The 25,146-nt window shown below is 47.2% G+C and overlaps 1 protein-coding gene across 1 annotated transcript in view; it reads right to left on the reverse strand.

Annotated features, from left to right (window-relative positions):
* Positions 1 to 25,146, reverse strand: part of KCNMA1 (potassium calcium-activated channel subfamily M alpha 1) — a 771,888-nt gene that overhangs the window by 449,472 nt on the left and 297,270 nt on the right.

Here is a 25,146-nt window from a genome sequence, read left to right on the forward strand (position 1 = left end):
CCCTATGATCCAACAACTAAAAGGTTAATAGTCATACTTCAGGTCTTTTTTTCATATTTATTTTTAATTGATGGATGATTGTTTTACAATATTGGTTTGATTTCTGTCATACAGCAACATGAATTAACGGTAGGTGTACATACGTCCCCTCCCTCTGGAATCTCCCTCCTTATACTTGAGGTATTGATCCAAAAGGTGCCCGCACCATGGCACCCACCTCCCCAGGCCAAAAAACACAGCACCTTGGGTTGAGCATCACTAAATGTCAGGTGCTGTGTTAGGCATATTTGTATGTTTACTTCCTGTAACCTACACATTGACCTCTTTTCATGAAGAAAGTGAGTCTTGGAAGAGTGAAGTGGTTTGTGTCCAAGGTCATTTTACCTATGAGTGGAAACGGCAAGACTTGAATACTGACGAACAGGCCCAAGTTCACACTCATTTCATAAAAATCCCAGCTGCTTCTGAGAAGCGCTGGACCACAGACAGAGAAGCTTTGGAGGCAGCGGGAGGAATTTGGCCCTGCTATAAGGAAGATGGTTTTAAGATCAAGAATTGTTAGACAGTGGAACAAATTATTATGGGGGCTGATGAAGTCACCTTCTCCAGAGTTTTATACACAAGAGGGATTAGAATAGGCCTGGAGGCAGAGGGATGGATGAGCTGACCTAATAAGGCCTTTTCCAACCCCTGAACTCTTCTGTCTCACACAAACATGAAAGCCTATCGATTTTTAAAGTCCCAACTTAACTCCTGGCACATTTAGGAGGTTTAACTATGTCTGAAAGCAAAATGAATTGTTTTCTTTTTTCTCTTTCCCCCCAATCCAACTCTTCATTTTAAATATTCTTCTGGCAGGTCTGACAAACAGAACCTTCCAGCCATAGCTGCTGTCAGTTCAAAAGTTTAGCACTGGCATCTGAAGGCCAAACTCAGCTCAAGGCTGAGCTCTTTCTAAAAAGATTCTTAAATCCTGTTAGGAGTCACTGACAGAGGTGAAGCTGGCGTAAGAAAGCAAAAAGAATGGCACCAGGCGCTGTGGCCCACTTTGCTAAGCCTCCATAACTTATGTTAGATGAGTTCCTCCAGCTTTCTCGCCTAGAAAATATGGTGACTGGCCGTGGCGCCCCCCAGGGAGGCCTAGCAGCAGAATCAACGTCGGCACCTGTTTAAGCAGCTACAGTTAGTGTGGAGAGCAGCCTGCTCATGCTCTGGGCTGGTTTCCATGGCAATGGATGCTTCTTCCTCTCTGTCTCCTGGCTCCAGGCAAAGACAAGGACACCCAAGAGAAGATGGTGGCAATGAGCGGGGGGAGAAGTACCAACACATCCCACTTTCTCACAGACCAGGTAGCTGCCACCCCACATGCTGGCAGTGACAGTCCTCACTGACTTTAGGCAAGTCACGCCCTAGCTATGGACCTCAGCCTGTTCATCTGTGAAGAGAGGGGGCTGGACTACAGGTGATCCAGCAAAACCTTTCTAGCTTCAATGCCACAGAATTCAATGGCTTATTGAACCAGGCCAGTCTCTGGGAATGGCCTCTTGTCTTGTAGACCTCAGTGTAAAAGACATAAACAAATACAGCATTCCACAGGACAGGAATCAATTTGCCTCATGCAGAGGCTCAAGGCTTATTCGTTCTCTAAGCCATGCTGCCTCCCTGACAATGGTCTGCTCTGGAGGAGATCATCTCAGTGAGCTTATCTCACATTTCTAGGGTGCACAGGTTTCCTAGGGCTCATTCAAGCCATGGTCTGCCAGCTTAGTGGGAATGTCAACCCACCCAGCCATTTGCATCCCATCTCAATGACATTATTAATTTCAAACCTCAAATTCAGGTGTGTAACAGCTCACTAGTGTCAGGCCCCTCTTGTGACTATGCAAGTGAAGGAACTCAGGCAAGAAGAACACATATGAGGTCATTCTACTCAGTATGGAGAGTGCCGGGGTGAGCTGACTGCAGGAGTGTGAGGGAAGCCCCCAAGGCAAAGCAGGAGGGAGCGCCCAGTAGAAGCAGGGAGCCGGGAACTCCAACAGCCCCTTGGGTTTGGGGGAGTATTTGTAATTGTGGCTGAATGACCTAAATTAGAGGGGCCAGCATGTGAAGAGCGTAAAGGGGAAAAACAAACATGGAGGAAGATTGTCTGGAGGTCTGATGACACAGTGGTGTTTCCAGAGCCGGACTGAGGGGAAAAGGGAGTTCTTGGGTTGGAGGTGCAATCCATGTGCCCAGTGCTGGCTTTCTTCAGAGTGGCAGAGGCTGAAGGGAGAGGGTAGTGGCCCTTCCTGAGAGCCAGGGGTGGTCACTTAGCCCTCCCCTCGAGTCTACTGGAGAGGTGGGGGTGGGCGGACTTGCTCCCATTTTATGTATGAAGGATGAGCAACTCAGAGCCATGGAGTGATGGAACCTAGGCAACCAGCTGCTCCTTTCCAGGAGAATATAATCTTGCAGGGCAGTAAAATAATCATAAAAAATTTAGCACATGACTCTAAACTGACATGTGGCCACCCTGTCAACTGCCCTCAGAAGTCCAGAGCAAAGGAAGGATCAGCACTGACAGGGACATCTGAGGATGAGACTCTCATCATGGGGGCGGGGCCTTAAGGACCATCCAGCGCCCCCTATCCTCTTGGACCCAGTTCACCTCTAACCACCTGGCAGATGGTTCAAGTCAAGAGTCCTTCCTTAGCATAAGCTGGTCCATACATAAGACATCTGATAAGTTCCCAACTCTGAGCCATCTTGGGCTTCCCAAGTGGCGCAGTGGTAAAGAATCTCCCTGACAATGCAGGAGATGAAATAGATGTGGGGTCAATCCTGGCTTGGGAAGATCCTCTGGAGTAGGAAATGGCAACCAGCTCCAGTATTCTTGCCTGGAAAATTCCATGGACAGAGGAGCCTGGCAGGCTACTGTTCATGGAGTCGAAAAGAGTCGGACATGGTTGATCGACTAAGCTTGCACACACACACTGAGCCATCTTATTTTGTTAGTCCCTGCAAGTCAGCTCACATGATCAGTGGTCTACTTAGGAAATGAAGTATCTAGGGCTCCCAAGAGACTGAGAGGGAAAGGACCACCTCAGCCAGCCTTCGTTTACTAATATGTGTTCATTGTGAATTTACTTTTTATTAACAGCAGCATGTTAAACTCTGCTATTGGACTAAGACTTCAGGGCCAAATAGTTCACTCAGTACCATCAAGGAAAATGTGCTGGAGATGAAGTTCAAGGGTCCTTCCTCCCAAGGGGGATGCAGGGCAAGCAGCTGCTGGGACCCTTATAACCCCATCAAACCTACTCAGTGTCCCTATAACTTTAAACTCCTTGAAGGCAGGAGCCGTGTTTTACTTACTTTACACACCTCACATTACCATAGCCTAGCACAGTAGCTGGTAAATAATAAATGGAATGAATGAGCAAAGGAATCAATAACTGATTAAAAACAGATGGTTTTCAGTCAATCAACAACCTTAGGGAAAGCAGCCAAGATGCTGGAGTAGAAAGAAGACCCCGAATTGATGTCCTCTCACGGGCACACAAAAATTACAACTATCTGTACAACAAACCTTCAATGAAAAGACCGGAACCTACCAGAAAAGATCTTCTACAATGAAAGCCAATAAAGAAGGCCACAAGGAGACGTGTAGGAGGAACAGACACACAATATAATCAAATCCTGTGCCCTCTGGGTGGGCGACCCACAAACTGGAGAAGTTCTCCCACAGGAGTGAGAGCTCTGAGCCCCACATTGGGCTCCCCAACTCCCCACCCACGGCGGGGGGCAGTGGGTGGGTGGTCCTGCACCTGGGGGACGAGCCCCCAGAGCATTCCACTTTGAAGGCCAGCAGGGCTTAACTTCAGGAGCCCCCACAGGATCGGGGCAAATAAAGACTTGACTCTTATTTATTTTTTTTTTTTTTGGTGAAAAAAAAAGAACTATTCAAAATTTATTCTCCAACAGGCAGACAGCATCAGCAGGTAAAAACTAGAGGGGTTTCTCCATAGATAATACATTCACAAGGCATTATTAAACTTAACAAGTGAGAGAGTCTCTGGTCTATTTTCTGTAACAATATCCGCTTCACAGTGTAAATAGGTACTATTACTGTGTTCACTTACAATTCCAGAAGGAAAGGCACAAGTTGGCAAAAAATAATAATAAGAAGAAGAAGAATAAAAACTTTTTTGGGGGGAATCCTAAAGTCAGGTGCAGTTACCAAGAGACAGACTTGAAAACAGCCATGATCCACTCTTCAAAATAGAAGGGCAAAGACTTCCCCACCCAGAAATGTGGGTCTTTCTCCTTGCTTGTTAAATCTTTCAAGAGGAACGCTTCATCATCTGCTTAATATCACATATACAAAAGGGGGGATTAAGAAGAAAAAAAAAGAATCACGACAACATCCTGAACTTCCAGCTGCTCCCATCAATACATCAACTCTTAGGTTTACGACAGGGTCTAGGAACACTTTACTCTTAAAGGGCGCACACAAACTCTCACAGCCCCCGGACCCCAGGGCAAAAGCAGTTATCTGATAGGAGCCTGGGCTAGACCTACCTGCTGGCCTTGGGGAGGCTCCTGGAGAGGCAGGACGGGGCGGCTGCATCTCACCCTGAGGGCGTCAGTGCTGGGCGGGGGCGGAGGGGGGGACCCCATATTTGGGAGCTTCTACCACAGACGCCCCTGCTGGCTGCAGCTCATTAGCAGCAGCAGTTACCTGGCCCCGCCCACCAGCCTGAAGGCACACGTGCTACGGCATGTAAGGCCAAACAACTAACTTGGTGAGGACACCAGCCCCAGCCATCAACAGGCTGCCTGAAGACTAAAGAGCTCACACTGTCCCTAGACACACGCCAGCCCACCTGAGGGCCGGGACCCAGCTGCACTCAGCAGGGGACAGGCGTGGCCCCGCCCACCAGGAAGCTTGCGCAAATCTCTAGACCAGCCTCACCCAGTTGCGGGCAGACTCCAGAAGCAAGGAAACTACACCCCCACAACGCAGGACACACTCTAACCTGGGACCTGCTGGGCTCTGACCCTACCCACTAGCAAGCCAGTGAAACCTTCCTGACCTCTCAAACCCCATAGCCAACTGTGTCAGGAACCCATCCCCCTGAACAATCTTAAAGGAACTTTTGGATCTTTGAGCCCTGCACCCAGACTCCAGGAACCAGCTCTACCTACCAATAGTCTGGTACTAACCCCAGGATCTGGCTTCACCTGCCAGTGGGTGGGCAACAGCCCCAGAATCTTTCAGACCCTGACTCTGCTCACCAGTCAGCCAGAAATAGCCCCAGGGCCCTGTAGGATCCAGCAACCAGGAACCACTAACCAGCAGCATCCACACAAGGGAGGCCTGGCAACCAACCGGACCAGGCAGAAAAAGAAAAGGCCCTAGCTAGAACGAGATAATTATGGAAGAAAAGGCTTCCGTAAAGGTAGGAAACACTCCACACAAAGCCAGTAGGGAGGTTAAAACAACTTTAACCGAGAGCCTGCTGCACACTGAATTTTACACCGAAATACAGTGCTGATTTATACTGGTTTTACAGCATTTGAGGTGGAAAGAGAATCTGAATGTAACCTAATCTGGTGGGGTTCTTTTTTTTAATTGTCACCCATTGGTGGGTCATGAAATTGATCAACCTAATGAGTTCTGACAAACATTTTATAAACACCATGGGAATGGAATGGATCAGAATGCATCACATTCAGCAAAAGTAAGCATACTGGGTGTATCCTGTCTTAAGTCCAAAACCACTAAGAAATCCAACATTCATCCAGTGGTTTCACTACCTCAGAGACTACATCTGGGATGAGCGGTTATCTAGCCTTTCTAGACTCCTTTTGTCATAGGAAATGAATTTCATCCAGAAGTTGGCTGTTACAGAGAGTCTGGCTGCGGCGATTCCAACATGGCTCAGAACCCATCACATCAGACACACCCACATGCCCATACACACAAACCAAAATCCAGTTTCATGAAGCAATACTTACTGAGATAAAATAATATTTTATTTCATTCTTTTTCATTTTTTAGTGATGTTGGTGATGACCCATTAACTACGTTTCACAAGCATACTAATGCATCATGGACTATGATGCATTGCTGCTGCTGCTGCTAAGTCACGTCAGTCGTGTCCGACTCTGTGCAACCCCATAGACGGCAGCCCACCAGGCTCCCGTCCTCGGGATTCTCCAGGCAAGAATAGTGCCTAATACTCTGAAAGTGGCAGAAAGGGGTTAGGGTAAGAATTTCACATCAATCCCCTTTCTTTTCATCATGTCCATCTGCATGCCTATATTTGTGTGTAAAGGAAGCTAACTGCCTGGTGAGCTGGAGCCTGGCTACTCTGGGGGCTCACAAAGGAGTGGTCACAGTCTCCTGCTGGCCCTATGGGCAAGCTCATTGAGAGAAGACAATGTGAGTCTTTTACGGAGCATGCTAATGGCTATTGAAAACACATAATTATTCCTGGTTCTCTTGCTGATAACAACAGAGTGGCCATCACATGTCTCCTCTTAAGATCTGAGAGCAAAAGCATCTCAAAGATTAAAAGAAGCTAAGTTTGAATGGTGATTCCCCCCCGAACCCCACTGACCCAACTTGGAAGAATCTGTCTTTGGAGAACCAACTTAATCAAATAAAGTAGAATCAATTTACTGGAGACATAATCCAACTTACAATAATTGTCCTAGCTGGTTTATACCACAGCTGTTCACAAGGACACGGTTCATTAAATAATGAAGTCTTCATCAGACTCTCCTTCACTGATCTGCAGTGCTTTTATCCCACACCACCAAAAAAATGCTGCCTTCATTAGTACGCAGTGTCACCAATCACCAGTGGGGTAATTGGGGGAATTTATTTTTATGACACTCTATTAACTAGACATCATCAAACGAACAACTAAAAGCCATTGTACTTTCCCCAGTGGAGAATGGCACCACTAGATAATCATGCTAGACTGTGGGTTCCTGTGAGCAGGGACCACCTCCTTTCATCTTTCTATTCCCAGTCCTAAGCAAAATGCCTGGCATTTGGTGGGTGCAAGATAAATATCTGTTGACTCGAGAAGAAAACATCTCCAGTGTGGGATTCCTAATGGCTTCAAAAGAGCGATGCTTAGAAGTCTGGCAGCAATGAACATTTGGTCCCGAATTGTGTCCCCTTCCTTTCTGGTTTGTTAATTTTCCACTTGACTAGACCAAATTGTCCAAGTTCACAAGGAAGCAGACGGGACTCTCAGAATCCCCTCTGGCCAACAGAAGGTTCAGCAATGATAATTTCACTGTCTTCGAGCCCAGAGGCACTGTTAACCCCTCTGGGTGGTGGAAAACCTATGCCAATCCCAGCATTTTGGAATAATTCCACTGTTAAAAGAGGACACTGGAAGCTGGGCTGCTGAGAAGTAGCAGTGACCTTGTAAATTTCCTCAGGTGTGAGAAGTCAGCAATCTGGTTTACAGAGCATGGCAAGGAAGACTTGCTCTAAAACTGGGAAGATTTATGGCTTAAATAGTTCAGACCAACTCAAATGTATTCAAACACAGATGGCCAGACCCACTCCTAGAGTTTCTGATTCAGGAATCTGCACCTCTAATAAGTTCCCAGGTTGATACTGCTCCTCCAGGCACCCCACTTTGAGAAACATTGGTTGAGACTGAGGATTATAAAAAACGCTCTGGAGCCAGCTGGCTAGGTTGGAGCCTTGAAGTCTACCACTTACTAGCTTGTGGCTTTAGGCAAATCATTTAAACTCTTCCAGCCCCGTGATACCAAGTGTCAAAAGAAGGCACAAGAACATCTTTCTCCCAAGGTTGGTGTGAAAGTCAATGAAGAACATCCCCTGCTTAACAGATAGAAAGGGCTCCATTAAAGTTACTCGAATATGGAAGAGAGGTGGGAATACAGTCTGATGGAAAGACTGTTCGACAGGGGAGCCAGATATCCATTCCAGTTCTAGCCCTGCCACCAGGGACTTACTGTGTGATCCTGGGCACATGGCTTGGCCTCCTGGGCTTCATGCCCTCATTAGTAAAATGAGGGCATTTGACACTTTATAATGGACTGAGGATGCCTTTGAGCTAGAAAGATTCCAAAGCATTTTGCTCCTCCATTCAGCACCATACATCAGATCAGCCTCTCCAAACACTCCCTACCACCCTCAGGCTTCCCACTGCCAGGTCATCAGCAGGACAACTCAAGACTCTCTTGGACTCATGACCTGATCCTCTGCCCTAGAGTCCTCTGGCTTAGCTATAGCCCATCTGACTCAGCTAACCCAAGCTATGGGCCCCACTTTCTCAGCAGTTCAACCTGGCATCCTTCTTGCTGAAGCCCTGTGACACTCCTCCAAGATGTTTTTCCTCCTTTCATCTGCAACGAGCTCCACTCATTGGTAATTCTTTTATGGTGGCATTCTAGACTGGAGGATGAACAAGGGTACATGAATATGCTCAGAGGGGACAAGTATGGTTTCATCCAGAGTGCTGCATTCAGATGGGCATTGGAGGGTGAGGCATACACGCTCAGAGAGAGACACAGCTGTGAAATTGATTTTCACAGCCCAGTTTGGGGGAGGGACCTAGAGGAGCTTTGAAGTCCAAGTTCCGCATTGAAGATACAAAATTCATTTCTCCTCCCCACCTACATTTTCATCAGCCCCGTCGCAGGCTGCTGCACTAGCTTTCTGCTAACAGCTGATGACAGAGAAAGGGCTCTGGTTGGCACAAGGCCACTGTGCATTTTGCTTTTATCAGATGCTGACAAAATTTCCCCATCAAGGAAGATAAATTCGAGGTGATATTAATAAACCTCCAAATGCAGAGATCAGATCTGGCTGGCACTCTTAATGATCCCATCAGCGGCAAGCCATTTCCAGCCTGGGGAACCCAGAAGTTTATGATTCTGTGTAAGGCAACCTGAAGGCTGGCGTCTCTTTGCTTGGCTCCTGGTGGAACCTGGAGCCCAGCTGGGGCTCCAACTGGAAGGTGGGGCTCCTCCAGGCCCCCTAGTGAGGCAGGAGCTGAGAGAGGAGGGGCACTGATGAAAAAAAGCCCAGAGTAAATGTCACTGGGCAGTGTTTTGCACCCAGAAGGTGCTAAGCGTTTTGTACCCATCTTCTCATTTATCATAAGCTGAGTGAGGGAGGTGCTATTTTTAGGCAAGGACGCTCCCACTTAGAGAGGTTATCCTTAGCAATATCAGCGTCATCATACTGGCTGTCACTTACTAAGTGCTTTCTGGGTGACTGGGCTTAGGATTTTGTCTGAACTTTCACAAGTCTATCAGCTCAGCCCCATTTTTGAACTGGAACTTGAGGGGTAGAGAGGTTGGATGTATCACTTGAGGTCACACAGCAAAGACGCTTAGTGGGCACCAGAATTCACAATTGGATTCCAAAGCTTATGCTGCCATGTGCCGCCCTCATCACATGGTGCTGCAGGAACACCACCAGAGGGGACCCTCTGGCCTCTATCATAGCACCCACCACTCCAGGCTGCAGCAGACGGCTCACTGTGCTTCCACCTTCCTGGAGGAAAGCTGTGTGCAGTCATGAGCCATGTCTGCCTGGAGGATGCAGCTCAATGGCTACTGTAGGGCCTGGCACTTAGTAGGCATTCTTTAAATGCTCAATATTCAAGTAGAAAAATGGGAGGTCTCTACACACATCCCCTGGTGGCTCAGTGGTAAAGAATCAGCCTGCAATGTGGGAGACCTGGGTTCGATCCCTGGGTTGGGAAAATCCCCTGGAGAAGGGAATGGCAACCCACTCCAGTATTCTTTCTGGAAGAATCCATGGACAGAGGAGCCTGGTGGGTGACAGTCCAAAGGGTCCCAAAGAATTGGACATGATTGAACGACTAACACACACACACACACACACACACACACACGCTTACCTCCTAGAAGACTGCAAAGGTACCTCACTCCACTCTCCTTTGGGAGGGGTGTAACTTGGCTCAGAGAAACGTGAATTTCAAGTTCACTAAGCTTGGATTGAGGCGGTGAGAACATAAAAGAAAAAAGAACCCAGCAAATCCTGAAGGGGAAAGCTGGGCCCTGAAGCAGCCATCTGCATAGCAAACACTTCCTTTCACAGCACAAATACATCAAAGTCCTTAAGTCCTTTATTGATGCTACTCTAGTTAATCTTCACAATGACCCCATTTTACAGATAGAAAAAGTGAGGCACGGCAGGACTGAAGTACTTGCTCAAGGGTCCACAGGTTATGAATAGTAGAGCTGAGATTCGAACCCAAGCCATCTAGCACCAGAGTCCATACTTTGGGTGTCTCCACTTACTATCTGCTGGCTATGGGCTGTGTTCAGGGGTGGGGAACCTCGGCGGTCCAGAGAGCTCCCAGAGAGTCCACGCCACCAGGCCTCAGGCTCAGGCTGAGAGGAGAATGCTCTGCAAAGGCAGCAGCTGGAGGTTAAATTCTGAGTAATTAACATGTTTATCCATCATAGCAGAATTGTTCCCCAGAGAATTCAAGTGTCACTTCACTGTGCCTTTAATCCAGGAATGCTTTTACTGTGTCTTGCCAGCAAATACTAAGGGGAAGGGGCTGGCAGCTCCTTAACGCAGCAAAGAGGAAGCCGGGCTTCTGTCTGGACCAGGTGGAGGATTACCATCTGGACTGTTCTCAAGGAGCCTGAGCTAGGGATGTGGGGGCAATTTGTGTCTGCTTTGGGGGTCCCAAGTCTTGTAGCAAACAGCACCCGACTTATACGTCACAGTCAGAGGGCGAGTAGGGACTGCACAGTCGTGACAGGCAGAGACTCTGGACCTGGGCTGGGTTCAGTCCTGGCTGTACCACTTACCAGCTGTGTCACCTTGGCAAGTCACTTCTTTTACTGCACATATAAAATGGGGATAATAATAGGAGTCTTTAGCTGAATCCCTCCTAAAAGCAGCCCTGAAGTCCAACACCTGGTACAAGTAATTTATCTGGAAGACAATCCAGGGAAACAACAGTGTAAGTGAGACATGCAAGGGAGGAGACCAGTGCTGGGTGAACTGATGAGCAATTATTCGCACAGTGGGCGACCAGGGCTCTGTCCCTCCAGGGGCTCTTCAAAGGGGGTGTCCCACTGGAGCTGAGAGCTGGGTTATCTATTCCACTAACCCACCCATCATTGCTAGAGGGGCACTGCTGGCGCTTCTGGCCTGCCTCTCATGGAGACAGAGCACCTTAGGGCAAGAGATGCAGGGAGGCGCCTGTGCGGATGGGGTCTACCCTCAGGATTCACCCTCAAGAGACCCCAGGGATTGGGTGTGGGGATATGGGTGGGCACAGGAACATCTGCTTCAGTGCAGGTAACGTAGTTGACATAGGGCTGGTACTGGAGGAACACTCTGCCTTAAGTGCTAGTTTGCTGTCATGGTGATGATGATTGTCATGGTTATCATTACTACTTCTGGCCTTGGGAGGACAAGCAGGAAAATGAGCCATCCCAGGATAGAGAAGCAATAGCTGATGAGATGGATGCCCCTCCTCACCAACGAGTCCAGCCCCTGCTCCCACCCATCACCTGCCATGAATCGAGGGGTATCCTGCTGAGAGCAGACCCCCACCCCACCCCCACCCCCGCCATCCCCTCTGTGCCCTGGGGGAGGCTCAGAGAAAGACCAGCAGCCAAAGATGGGTGGTAGCACAACATTCAGTAGGTGGGGAAGCTGGAGGAATACAAGGATTTCTAGGCTGCCTGACTACTTGAGCTGAGAGTCTGGGGACCTGGAAGACAGAGGTTGAATCCTGAATAAATAGACACAGAGTCCAGTGACATGGATGAAAGGCTGTTCATTGGTTCACTGAACAATCCTGGCATACCATCCATCTTTCCAGCACTGTGCTAGGTACTGGGAATGAGGAGGTGAATCAGATACTGCCCAGAGGCTGGAGATTGCAAAAAAAGACAGAGGAGGGAGAAGGACAGGCATGAAAGAAGGAAACTAAATGTCTCCTTGAGGAAGGATATCTAAGTGGGCTCTAGCCTACCCATCATCTTTCAGTGCTCCTCAGGACTCTTCTCCAGGTAGCCGGCTATACCTTTCAATGTGGACACCCCAACACCACCACCCCACTTTCACTCATGTATTGATATAACAAACTTATATAGAGTGATTTCCTGTATTTGCTAGTGCTCCAAGAGCTTCACAAAATATGAATTCACACCAACCTTATGAAGTTTTACAGAGAAGGAACTCAGAGAAGCTAATCAACTTGCTCACAGTCACAAAGGCAGGAAAGGGAGAATGATCTGCAGTCAGAATCCATTCTCCTCTACCCCTCACCCCCATCCCACCCTCAGCAGAGCCTACCCTGCCTCCCCACCCTTCCAAAGCTTGCAGCCTGCTATGAGCGCCCCTCACCTGGGGGTCTGACAGCCCCCCGCACCCAGCCCTTGGGGCCACACACAGGCTGCCTCATTGTGTTTTATATTTCACATGTCTGTGGTTTGTCTCGGAGAAGGCAATGGCACCCCAGTCCAGTGCTCTTGCCTGGAAAATCCATGGACGGAGGAGCCTGGTAAGCTGTGGTCCATGCGGTCGCTAAGAGTCAGACACGACTGAGCGACTTCACTTTTACTTTTTACTTTCATTCATTGGAGAAGGAAATGGCAACCCACTCCAGTGTTCTTTCCTGGAGAATCCCAGGGACAGAGGAGCCTGGTGGGCTGCTGTCTATGGGGTCGCACAGAGTCGGACACGACTGAAGCGACTTAGCAGCATGGTTTGTCTCCCACTAGTTTTTAATCTACCTCAGGAGCAATTGTCAATTTCTGTGATTTTTGTGATTTCCTAGAATAGCACAAATACTTCCAAATAATAATAACTCTGTTCATCCATATGAATGCAAGCTCCCTGAGAGCAGAGACCTCTTTATCTGTTCCTCACTCTATTCCCAGGGTCTGGTGGAATGCTTGGAACAAAACACTCTGAAAATACTGCTGATGATTGAGTGAACAAACACATTTACTTGCATTCATCACATGCCAGGCATTGTATCAGAAGTTCCATATGCATTATCCCACCTTATCATCGCAGATGACAGCAGGAATGAATGAAGTCATAAATAAGTGAGTAAAGGAGTAATAAATGAATGAGGAGGTAAGTGAAGGAAGGAGTTCCAAGGACAGCCTCTTGTCCATTACCCTCAACTCCCAGATATTCCACTGCCTCGCATCCTCCAACCATGTCCTGTTCCAGGGCCCCACACTGCCATGTGCCTCCCAGCATATCAGTGGAGTCACTCTCCAGAGTCGAATATCCATTGGCATAAGCAAGAACAGTCGAGGAAACTTTCTGTATCCTACTTGAACAGCAGTGGGAGCCTATACTGCTTTAACAGACTTAGGAGTCATCCTACTTGAACAGCAGTGGGAGCCTATACTGCTTTAACAGACTTAGGAGTCAAGGCTGGGTGTGAGTGAGGAGAGCTGCTCGCTGAGTGAAGAGCTTTTCTGGTCCACCCAACATCGTCCTCTGGCTGCAAGCCTACAGCATGGCTTCAGAGCTCAGGGTAGAGAGGGATGGGCATATTCACTCACTCACTCATTCACCCACTAACAAGCCTCAAGCAGTGGAGCACCTACTGTGCCCAGAGTAGTTCTATGTTCTGCAGAGGACGCGCATATAAATAAGAAACGGTCCTTGACCTTGAGGAATTTATGATCTAGGAGGAAAATAACAGTGACGTCAGCTTGGATGTCGGCCATCTCTGGTTTATCCAGTACCCGGTGCCATGTATACAGCCTCTGCTTTCGCCCTGAATGACTTATACCCTGGATGTGGCACTTGTCTGAGACCTCCCCTCCAACCCATGCCCCCAGACACAGGCAGCGGGGACCAACACAGACTGCTGAAGATTTCACAGGTAAGGTGGAGAACGGATTCAAATCGAGCACCTCAGGACAAGTGGGTCTCATGGGAGATTTTGAGTTCACCCAGTGTCTTCAAGGCCATGGTTCGACCAAAGATTTCTTCCCCAGCCCCTCCCCATATAGCCCTTAAGGTAGAAACATCCCAAGAAGCCTAAGTCTCGCACTCTCCCTCTAAAAGCCCCTTGACCCTCATCCTCCCACTAGATAGGGCTTCACCTCTATGGACATCTTTAGGGAGATTTATAAATATTGCACTTTTTTCCCTTTTCCTGGGCAATTGGTAATATATCTTCTAGTCTCCTTTGAAGTTATGTGTTGCCAGTAGTTTGCTCTGACTAATAAATCATGAGCAAAATGATGTATGCCATTTCTGGATGGAAGCTTCCCAGCCAGAGGTGCACCACTATCTTGAACCAGGATGATCCTAGAAGTTAATGCCAAGTTGGAGTTTCACTCAGCTTGGTTCACTGAGTGACTTTAATAAAGAGTCTTCCCTTCTCCTCCTTTCTGTCCCCATGATTGATATTATACATGGAAGGAGCAGGAAATAAACCTTTCTTTTGTTATGCCACTGCTGGGGTGTTTGTTACTGTAGCATAGCATGGCTTAACCTGACTCATGCAGCCTCTATGATGCACGACAATTCAGCCCTGCCTCGATCTACAGGCAAACTCATACGCAACTAATTCAGGCACTCACCATTAAAAAAAGATCCTCTAGATAACAGAATCCACACTCTGCAAAAGGAAGTTGATGGCATCTTTTGATAGCTGAACATTCTCCTTGAGGTCTCACCCCTCATTCTCAAGAGACATTCATCAACATATTTTTTTCCTAAACAAAATGGCGGAGGCTCCCATGGGAATTCTGGAGAAGGGGCTTCTAACTGGCACAAAAGAAATACAGTCTGGTGAGTGCCATGAGAAAGTGGGTGTCAACACCACGGGACGCAAGAAATACTGGGACTTATTTGGATATGAGATACCTTTAAGAGGGAGGTGATATCCCCGAAAAACTCATGAAGGTGTTCTGCAAGAAAGGAAAGAAACAAGTCCCTAAGAATTGAATCTGAATGTGACTCTGAACTCTGAAGCTGATGCCTGGATCCCAGATAAACTTGCAAGAACAGAAGGAAAGAGGTGCTCTGGTGGCTTTCCAGTGGCACTCTGTGTCACTGGGCCAAACCCTTCTCACCACACAAATGTCAGAGCTTTGGCAGGCCTGCCCACTCCTGCCATCCTCCCAGTCACTCGCCAGACCAGGACGCATGAAGGAAAGCACTTTCTGATTTGGATTCTGTCTCACTTCTCTCTCCTCCTGACCTGCCAACCCCACTACATCTGAGACTAAGCAGACAGATCATCTGACTTACGTACAATATGACATGACTCCAGCCTGAAAGTTACAGGGAAAACCTGAATACAACTCTAAAACATTCAGGAAGCCGGTGTTTAATGTGAAAGAAATCAACCTCACAGGACCTTTATGATACACCAAGGCAGGAACCCATGATCCACCCTGAAAAAATCTGGACTGCTCATCACCCAAACATACTTCATTGTCCATGGTCAGTGCTCTCGGGCTGCCTGGGGCCTCCACTGTAGCCTTCTGCTCACCTCCCCCCATCCCTGCCATGCTCCATCCTTAAGCAGCTCTCTGCCTGATTTCCCACCCTCCATAAAATAGATCTGATGGGAGAGGAGCCAGTTTAATTGAGCCAGTTTAACTCACCACCTCTCACAGATACATCAAAATCACAACTCTTTGCAGAACCATCGAGGAAAAAGACTGGAACCTACCAGAAAAGATCTTCTACAACTAGAGGCATAAAGAAAGGACCACAAGGAGATGGGGAAGACGGGTGGACTCATGATGCAATCAAATCTCATACCCCCAGGTGGGTGACCCACAGACTGGAGAATAATTCTCGTGCAGATGTTCTCCTCTAGAAGTGAGAATTCTGAGCCCCACACTGGGCTCCCCAGCCTGGAGAGTCCTTCACCTGGAAGATGAGCCCCCAGAGCATTTGGCTTTGGAGGCAGCGGGGCTTACTTGCAAACAGCCCCGCAGGACTGGGGTAAACAAAGACCTCACTCTTAAAAGGTGCACACAAAAATTTCATGTGTCCCAGGCCACAGGGAACAAGCAGTCATTAGATAGGAGCCTGGGCCAGACCTACCTGCTGGTCTCAGAGACGTGAGGGGTTGGTTGGGTGTGTGTGTGTGTGTGTGTGTGTGTGTGTGTGAAGCTTACCCTGGGGACACAGATAGTGGTGACAATCATGTTTGGGAGTCCCTCTGCCTCAGTAGCTGGCACTGCTGGTGCCATTCGCTTATTAACACCAAGACCCAGCCCTGCCTAACAATCTGTAGGTGCCAGTGCTGGGACACCTCAGGCCAAACAACTAACTGGGTGAGAAAACAGCCTCACCCATCAGTAGACAGGCTTCCTAAAGACTACAGTGCCCATGCCAGCCTCTGGACATGCCCCCTAGCTGCGGCCCAGCCCACCAGAGGGCCAGGACCCAGCTCCACCCAGCAGAGGATAGGAGTGGATCCGTCCCACCAGGAAGCCTGCACAAGCCTCTAGACCAGCCTCACCCACCAAGGGGCAAGCTCCAGATGGAAGAAAACTACCCCACACAACACAGGCCAGACCCTAACCCTGGGGCCAGCTGGGGCCTGGTCCTATCCACTAGCAGGCCAGTGCAAGTTGCTGGACACCCTGGCCTCATTCCCAACTGGACTCCCCAGCCCCACACCTGGCAGTGATCTGACACAAACTCTGGGATCCCTAGGCCCTGCAGCCAGACTCCAGGAGCTAGCTCTGCCTTGCCAGTAGTCTGGTACTAACCCCAGAATCTGATTTCACATATCAGCGGATGGGCAATAGCCCCAGAGTCTTTAGGACCTTGACTTTGCTCACCAGTCAGTCAGCACTAGCCCCAGGGCTCCCTGGGATTCCATGACCAGCCACCTTGTAACCAGGCCTGGAACCAGCAGCCAGCGGCATCCATATAAGGCAGGGCCTGGCAACCAACCAGACTAGGAGCCAACCAAGTCTACCAGACCCCACACAGGCAGCCTGCCACAACAAAAGGACCCACACAGCCCTCCCAGGGGGAACCCCTAGAGCATACAGCATGAGTGATGAAAGGGGAGTGCACAGCTAGGATGAACAAGACACCTCCTACAGAGGCCACTTCTCCAAGGTCAAGAAACAAAACCTACCCCATACATAAAAATACATACAGCTCAAACAAGGGTGGCAGAAGAGTATGTTCCAGATGAAGGAATAAGATAGAGCGTCAGAAAAGAACTAAGTGAAGTGGAGGTAGGCAATCTACCCAAGAAAGAGTTTAGAGTAATGATTGTAAAGACTATCAAAAAGCTCAAGAGGAGAATGGATGCACAGAGCAAGAAGTTAAGTTTTCAACAGAGTTAGAAAACATAAAAAACAACCGAGCAGGATAAATGCAGTAACTGAAATCAAAACTAGAAGAAATCGATAGTAGATTAAATGATGCAGAAGAACGGATCAGTGAGCTGGAAGACAGAGTGGTAGAAATCACTGCTGCTGAACAGGAAAAAAAGAGAGAGAGAGAGACAGGAAATTAGGACAATTTAGGGGACCTCTGGGATAACATTAAGTGCACTAATTCTCCTTTATAGGGTTCCCAGAAGGAGAAGAGAGAAAGACTCTGAGAAAATATTTGAAGAGAAAAACCGATCTGATGGGATCCATTCTCTTAGATGTCTTCCTAAAGAAATTTCAAATTTATGCTGTTAATGACTGACTATTTTGCTGTCTCCAGGAAGGCATTTAGGTACATTACTCATAGTGGAAATTTTTGCTATGTGATGGATCACAATGGAAAGGAGACCATTCTGACATCATGATGCACAAAAGTCCTCTTCTTGCGTACCTTACCCTAAACATCATTCTATCATATACACCAAATAAGCCTCTTACATACAACTCCGAGAATACCACATGAGTATCCATTTCTAAATAAGTGACCTTTGCCCTTGTCAGAGGAGAAAGGATCAAATTAGATAATTCTGCTACACAGTAAAATTCTCCTGAATAGGAAACTGCTTCTCCCACAGATAGAAAAGCTGGAAGAAGCCCAAATTCTGAGGATACTGTCAGTGAAAAAACACACAGATCGTAGCTAGTTATTCATCAATTAATTCTCAGCTAGCTTTGTCCCATGGAGAAGGAAATGGCAACCCACTCCAGTACTCTTGCCTGGAAAATTCCATGGACAGAGGAGCCTGGTGGGCTACAGTCCATGGGGTCTCAAAGAGTTGGACATGACTGTGCGACTAAGCACCATTTTGTCCCAAGTCATCCAGCAGACAGAAGAAGAAGATATTTACAAGTTGTGTGCATTTCAATTAATATTTTTAGACATCATGAGTGTGTAATTAATACTTTCAAAGAACACATCCACACCAGATCAGGCAGTGTTGTTTTCTGCCCTTGTCCATATGCTGGTATTTTTAATTCCTTTCTGGAAGGAAGACAACAGTCCTAAGTTTTTTTCTTCTGTGGCTCAGAATAACCATGTTTTTTCTGCTTCAGTAAATCGTTACTGCAGCTTGAAAGGGTTCCTAGAAAGTTCTGGTTCCATTCAGTCTTTAGGAGGAGGAGAAGCAATCTACAAATACCGAGAACTAGAGGCTTCAGGCATAAGGGTAGTTGGCCTCCAGACAATGTAAAGTCCATTCATCAGGATAGGTAAGGTTACACTGCACTAACAGAGAAACTGTAAACTTCCCCAAATTGACCTTTTCATCATTTATTTCTCACTCAGGCAAAGTCACTTTGGGTCTGGTGGTTCTCCAAGGTAGCTTCTTTAAAAGAGATAACTCAGGAATCCAGGCTGGTTTTTATCATGTGATTCTACCATCTCAACACACAACTTCTGCCATCACCATGAGAGGGCAAGAGAGAGCATAAGGAAGCAGAAGGGGCTTTTCATTGACTTGGCTGCATCATTTCTGCTCACAGACCACCCAACTGCAAGGGGCTTGGAGGAGTGGGAAAATTCACGGCTATTTGGTGGCCATTAAATGTCTCTCTACAATGGTTATCACTTTGCAGTCTTGGGACACTTTATACCTACTTAGCAATTCTTGAATTCCAGTCCTTAGAGTCTGCGCTCCAAGCTCATTATGAAATCACCACCAGAGGTGACAAGGGGATAAAGAGTGTTGTGTCCCTCACCAGCAATGTGACACAGCTGTGTTTATTTGAATCCAAGGATCCTTCTCTTTGTTCTCTGGGTGTCCCAGAAGTGCCCCCTGGAACCGCCACTTGTGCTGTGCAAAGAGAAGAGGGACCAGAGGAATCGCCTTGAGCTTTTGATGAGAGCCCTGCTTCTCAAAAGGAAAATAAAAGTGGTCAGTCTGGGGGTGGGAGTGAGCACTGGCTCCACTGTGCCCGCACTGGGAGGATTTTATTGCAAATTTTCCTCTGCCTGGGAACCAATAGACAAATGAGATCATTGTTTCCAAACCCTGGAAGGAGGACTGAGATGTTAAAAATATATAAAGCCTCTAGAAAGTCTAATTTAGTCAATGTAAAGCAGTTCCCAGGAATCTGCATAGTAATAAACACCCTAGATAGTTGCAATAAACAATCATATTTGGCAGCCACTGCTCTGGAGGAAAATACAAGTTCACCACCAGTAGGATTGATTTATTCAGTCTTAAAATGATAGCCAGGACCAAGTAAGTGGCTGAACTGAACTAAGATCAGCAGAGCACTGGGCTCCCATCAACCTCTGATGGAAGGCAAAGGTCTGAGGCTGGTATTCATATTGAGAACAGACTGGTGCGTCACAGAAATAACTGGTCCTCTCATTTGGAAACCAAAGCTCCTAGGAGTTTGATTATCCCTTTAGAGACAAATGGGAATCCCTGGCAGGACTGGAAGAATGGTTCTGAGGTGGGAAGAGGTTCGATTGAACACTCTTTGTCAAGGGTAAGCTATGGCCTTTCCTTTCCATACCAGGTCCACACCAGGTCCAACTGGTGAACCTACTTGGACAGGGGCACATGGATAGGTCAAAAGGAACAGCACTTTGCTCTGGGTGTGTTTGCTGCTGCTTTCGGCTGCACCACGTCTTCTCTGCAGCACACGGGCTCTTCATTGATGTGCTCGGGCTTTCTCCAGTTGGGGTGTGCAGGCTTCTCATTGCGGTGGCTTCTCTCCTTGTGTAGCACGGGCTCTAGGGCACATGGGTTGCCTTCAGCAGTTGCAGCTCATGGGCTCTAGACCACAGTCTCAGTAGCTGTGGCACTCAGCTTTAGTTGCCCCACCTCATGCAGGCTCTTAGGTACCAGGCACAGAACCTACATCCTCAGCATTGACAGGCATATTCTTAACCACTAGACCACCAGGGAAGTCCCTGGCTTGGCTTTTTATACTCTACCTAAATGTGCTCAGGCCCATCACTTTTCACGAATATAATTTTACAGCAAGAGATTTACCACGTACCTGCTAAGCTGTGAGAGGGGTGATATGAATGTGTAGATAGCTTTGGAAAGCTGAGTGATAGCTCAGAGATTACAGAAAAGTTGTGTAACATAAATGCATTTCTATATATGTTTTTCTGTTTCTCTCTCCTGCCTTGCATACTACTGCAAAACTTACAGGTCAGGTGTCATATCAGGCCTGTAGATTTTCCCTCATAATGTAGAGTGAGGGGCCTGGGGCCTGGGGATTCAAGGGTAGGTGTGTTCTAGAGCTGAGACTGGGAGCAAAGCAACAGAACCATCCACTGGCCTATAGCTCTCATGGGTAAGGCCTGGAGGCCGTGTATTTTTTACCTTTTTATTTTAAATTAAGAGTATAGCTGATTAACAATATTGTGACAGTTTCAGGTGGACCGCAAAGGAACTCAGTCATACATTTACCTGTATCCATTCCTGGAGGCAATTTCTGGACAGAACATTTTGTGAGCTTCTTGGTCCTGAAACAGATATTCAGATGCCTGCCAAGATCCAGTTTCAATAAGACAAGGAGATAAGAAGCAATATCTTCTCTGAGGATTCTGGGGGCAGCATGGGCATTGAAGCAAAAGGAGTGTTCCCTCCTAACACTCAGGACTCTCCATGGACCACTACAGGCTACTGGAGTGGATGAGACCAGAGGAAGGGGCGCGCACTGGATGCCGCCCATACTCCAGACTGGTCCATGCTCCCTGCACCAGCAGGATGGCAGCTGTAGAGTCGGGGAGATATGGAATCCTTCCCAGTTCTGGAATTCCCAGCTGAGAACACTCCAAAATCCTCCAGTTGCCTCATCTTTTAAATGGGACCCACTGGATCCTGCTGAAAACTGAATGATACAATACAATCAAATAACCCAGTACTGAGTCTGGTACTTTATAACCATCCAGATCTTAGCTTCTGAAGTTAGAATGGCATCTACCCCACCCACCTCTCCAAGCCTCTGGGAAGAGGATAAAAGGGCAAAAGCCCTGAAATACTAAAATCCATGCGTGGCTATGTAGATGATTTTTGTCATGTTCTTGGCCTTCCTGAATGCATACAGCAAAATTTCAATCAATGCTCCATCCTGCCTGGAAATGGTTTCATTAGTAGCTGGAAAGCCAGGCCAAGGTAGAAGCATTTTAAGGTGCCCAAGTTGTCTGGGCTGGAACTGCAAATTCAGGGTCATCAAAGAAGGAACCAGGCAGAAGTGGACTTTTGAACAAAATCACTATATGTCTGGGGACTGTGTGTGTGTGTGTGTGTGTATAGGGATGTATGTATGAGAGAGAGACAGGGTGAGAGAGATTAACTCTGAACTGATCGGAAGCCTCCCTTTCATTATCATGCTGAGTTAAACTGCCAAGACTTTAGCTGGGTCAGACCACTGAGGAGGAAAGACAATGGGAAAACAGAAGGTGACTCAGGATGCAAACACCTCATTGTTGCAGCGCGGTGAATGGATTCACTGCTTTCTAAATGTCAAGTTAATATTTCTCTTGGCACCAGCTGCGTTCCCTCCCCTCCTTCCCCCTACAGTGAGCCTGGTCTCCCGGAAGCCCGCCCTTTGGCAGCTGCCCAGCCTCAGCATTGGGATTTGAGGAGGGCGGGATGGCTGGCACGGTGAACACACAGGCCCCCAGCTCAGCTGAGGAGGGGCAGCAGCCTTCATGTGGAGTAATACCCGCTGTTGTCCTCAAGCTCTGGCTCTGGCTCTGGGGAGCTCTGGGCTTCAGGATGCAGCTCTGGCAGCTGACTGCACCAGGGAGCGGCACAAACAGAAGTTTTCCCTGTCCTGCTCATAGGCAGGGAATAGCAGACAAGGAAAGAGAATGACCTTCAAGGCCAGTTGGCAGTTGGAACTTTGTGCTCCCTGCACTGCCCCTACAGTTTCCAGGCTACCCTCCACAAGATCAGCAGTGTCTCCCCAAATAGATGACCCACTCAGGTCACCCCCTAACTCAGAATCCTTCCCTGATTCCCTCTGGTTTTCAATATAAAGCCCCAACCCTCATCAAACCACTGAGGACTGAGGTTGACTCCATTCCTCAGAGTTCACATGGTCCCTTCACTCGGCTCCTTGCCCAGACCTTATCATCAGGATGCCGGTTGTCTATTTCAGGGTCTTCTCCCCCATTCTTTAGTGCAGGGTCTATATCTCTCACCTCTGTATGCCCAGTGCCACCTTGCACTTGATGGGGCCTGGTCAGGGAATGCTACCTTCAGTAGCACCTAGAAGGTCATTCATTCATTCACTCTTGCAGACCACTCTACACATTATTTCCCCAGTCTACCTTCCACCTTCACTTTGAAAACTATTCAGGCACTCCTCACTTTATAGAGGGTCCTGTCTACCTTCTTCATTTTCACCATCCTAATCAATCTTTGTGGCTTAGCTCAGGGTCCCCTGCAAAGCTCATCTCTATGAAGCCTCTTCATTGTTCTGTTTTTCCTAAGCATCTATTGTACCTGATTTGGAGAAGGCAATGGCACCCCACTCCAGAACTCTTGCCTGGAAAATCCCATGGGTGGAGGAGCCTGGTAGGCTGCAGTCCATGGGGTCGCTAAGAGTCGGACACGACTGAGGGACTTCACTTTCACTTTTCACTTTCAGCATTGGAGAAAGAAATGGCAACCCACTCCAGTGTTCTTGCCTGGAGAATCCCAGGGACAGGGGAGCCTGGTGGGCTGCCGTCCACGGGGTCGCACAGAGTCGGACACGACTGAAGCGACTTAGCAGTAGCATTATACCTGATTAACTGCATCCCCCATGTGGAGCTTCATAATGGAAGGTTTTGTAATAGTTACTTAACTCCTCTGAACCTAATCTGTAAGCATAGTTAATAATAGGTTTGCTATAAGTTTTAAATTAAGATACATATAAATAAAGCACATAGCACTGTGCCTGGCATATAATCAGTGTTCAAAATAGGCTTCTTTAATGATGATATCTTTTTAAATCTCAAACTCTAGATTGTCAGTCCCCTCTTTGAGGGGAAGGACCATGGCTTTCTTTGTCTTGACAAACTTCCAAACATACAGCCCAATGCTCTACTGTTGGTGGAAGCTTTATTGATAATATTATTGCTATTATATGTTACTGATTATTAATTGTGTTTGCATGTTTGATGGCATAGAATCATGGAGAGAGCATTGGATTAGTAGTTGAACACTGACTTTTGTTTTTTTGTTTTGGCTACATTGTGAAGCTTGTGGGCTCTTTGTTCACCTAGCTTGGGCCCTCAAAAGTGATAATGCTGAGTCCTAACCACTGGACTGCCAGGGAATTCCTCCAAACACTCACCCTGAATGGTTTCAGTCCTGTTTTCCCACTCTGGGACTCAGGTTCCCCTGCTGTGTAGAAAAATATTTTTCTGGAAGGATCTGAAGTTCCATCTCATAATGATATTACAGTTCAGTGGTTATTAATGAGACTAGTTGATACCACACTGAGCTGACCCTCCATCCATATGTGTCATCCCTACTCACTATGCCTTCACACAAATGCAAATACACCAGTGGGGAAACATAGAAACGAGGATTTATGTCAGCCAACCAAAAGAACACCAGTCCTCACTGCAACAGGCTAATGTTTTCTGTTTTAAAGGTTACTCCAGGCAGCATCAGGGTTGACATTCCCTCTCACAGCAGTGGGTTAGCAACAGATGTTGCAGCAAAATGATCCTGACTGGAGGTGCTTATTAACCCTTCTGCATGGCACACCCATCTTTACTTCTGGGCCCACGCCTTATGACTCTTAAGGCAACTTAATCTGCCATCCCTGGCTTCTAGAATATCACTAACCCCCTGCTTGGGTCATTAACAGAACAAAAGACTGAGCATCAAATCTTATCAAATATAATCACATCTCCTATATTTCTGCCAAGAAAAAAGGTTATACCTGCCCTTCTATTCTGAGGATCTCAAGGGAATAAATACAGGATGACCTAAGATTCAGAATATGAGCTCTATTCCACTGTTTATGACCTAACTGAATTATCTTGAGCAATTTACTTAGTCTCTCTAATCTCATCTTATTCATCTATAAAACTGAAATAGATATCCATGTTGCCTAGGACTGTTGTGCTTGTGGGGGTTAAATAAAATAAAATATGCAAAATACTCAAGGCAGTCTGGTTTATAACAAGCACTCAATAAATGTGCATTGTCATCACCCGTGATATTGAAGAATGGGCAAATGCTTATTTCTTTCTTTCATTTTTAGAACCAGACACATTGAAAGATCAAAATCTCAGGCAGGCAGGCCTCAGTGTAAAGCAAAGGGTCAAGTCCATCAAGTTCCAAGAAGACCAGAGAAAACAGAAAGGGGCTCATTATCCACTCTGCAGATTACCGCTGGAAAATATTTTAAGCATTGTACACTCTGAGGTCAGCATGTGGGTACTCAGACAACGCTACTATGACTTCCTACAGGCTTTGAAAAATGTCCAATGGAAGAGAAACTGAACCAAGGACACGAGTATAGCCTAACTAAAATGCTTGCCGGCGCCAACACCCGGGCCCTGTCCGTGGTCCTGAAAGAGACAAGCAGCAAAAGGCAGGTAGAAAATCGTGACTTCTAAGAGATTGCCAAGGCAGAAAGAGAGAGACTCTTTGGAATTTTGTTCAGATACATGCAATTATTGAGAATAAATGTGTTTTTTTTTTTTTGGCTCATTAATTGGGCTTCCTCACCTATTGTGCTCCTGATTCTAAACTTATTGTCAAAAAGAACCTCATAATGCAT

The sequence above is a fragment of the Bos indicus x Bos taurus genome, chromosome 28 (genome assembly GCF_003369695.1).
Source record: "Bos indicus x Bos taurus breed Angus x Brahman F1 hybrid chromosome 28, Bos_hybrid_MaternalHap_v2.0, whole genome shotgun sequence".
Taxonomy (NCBI): domain Eukaryota; kingdom Metazoa; phylum Chordata; class Mammalia; order Artiodactyla; family Bovidae; genus Bos; species Bos indicus x Bos taurus.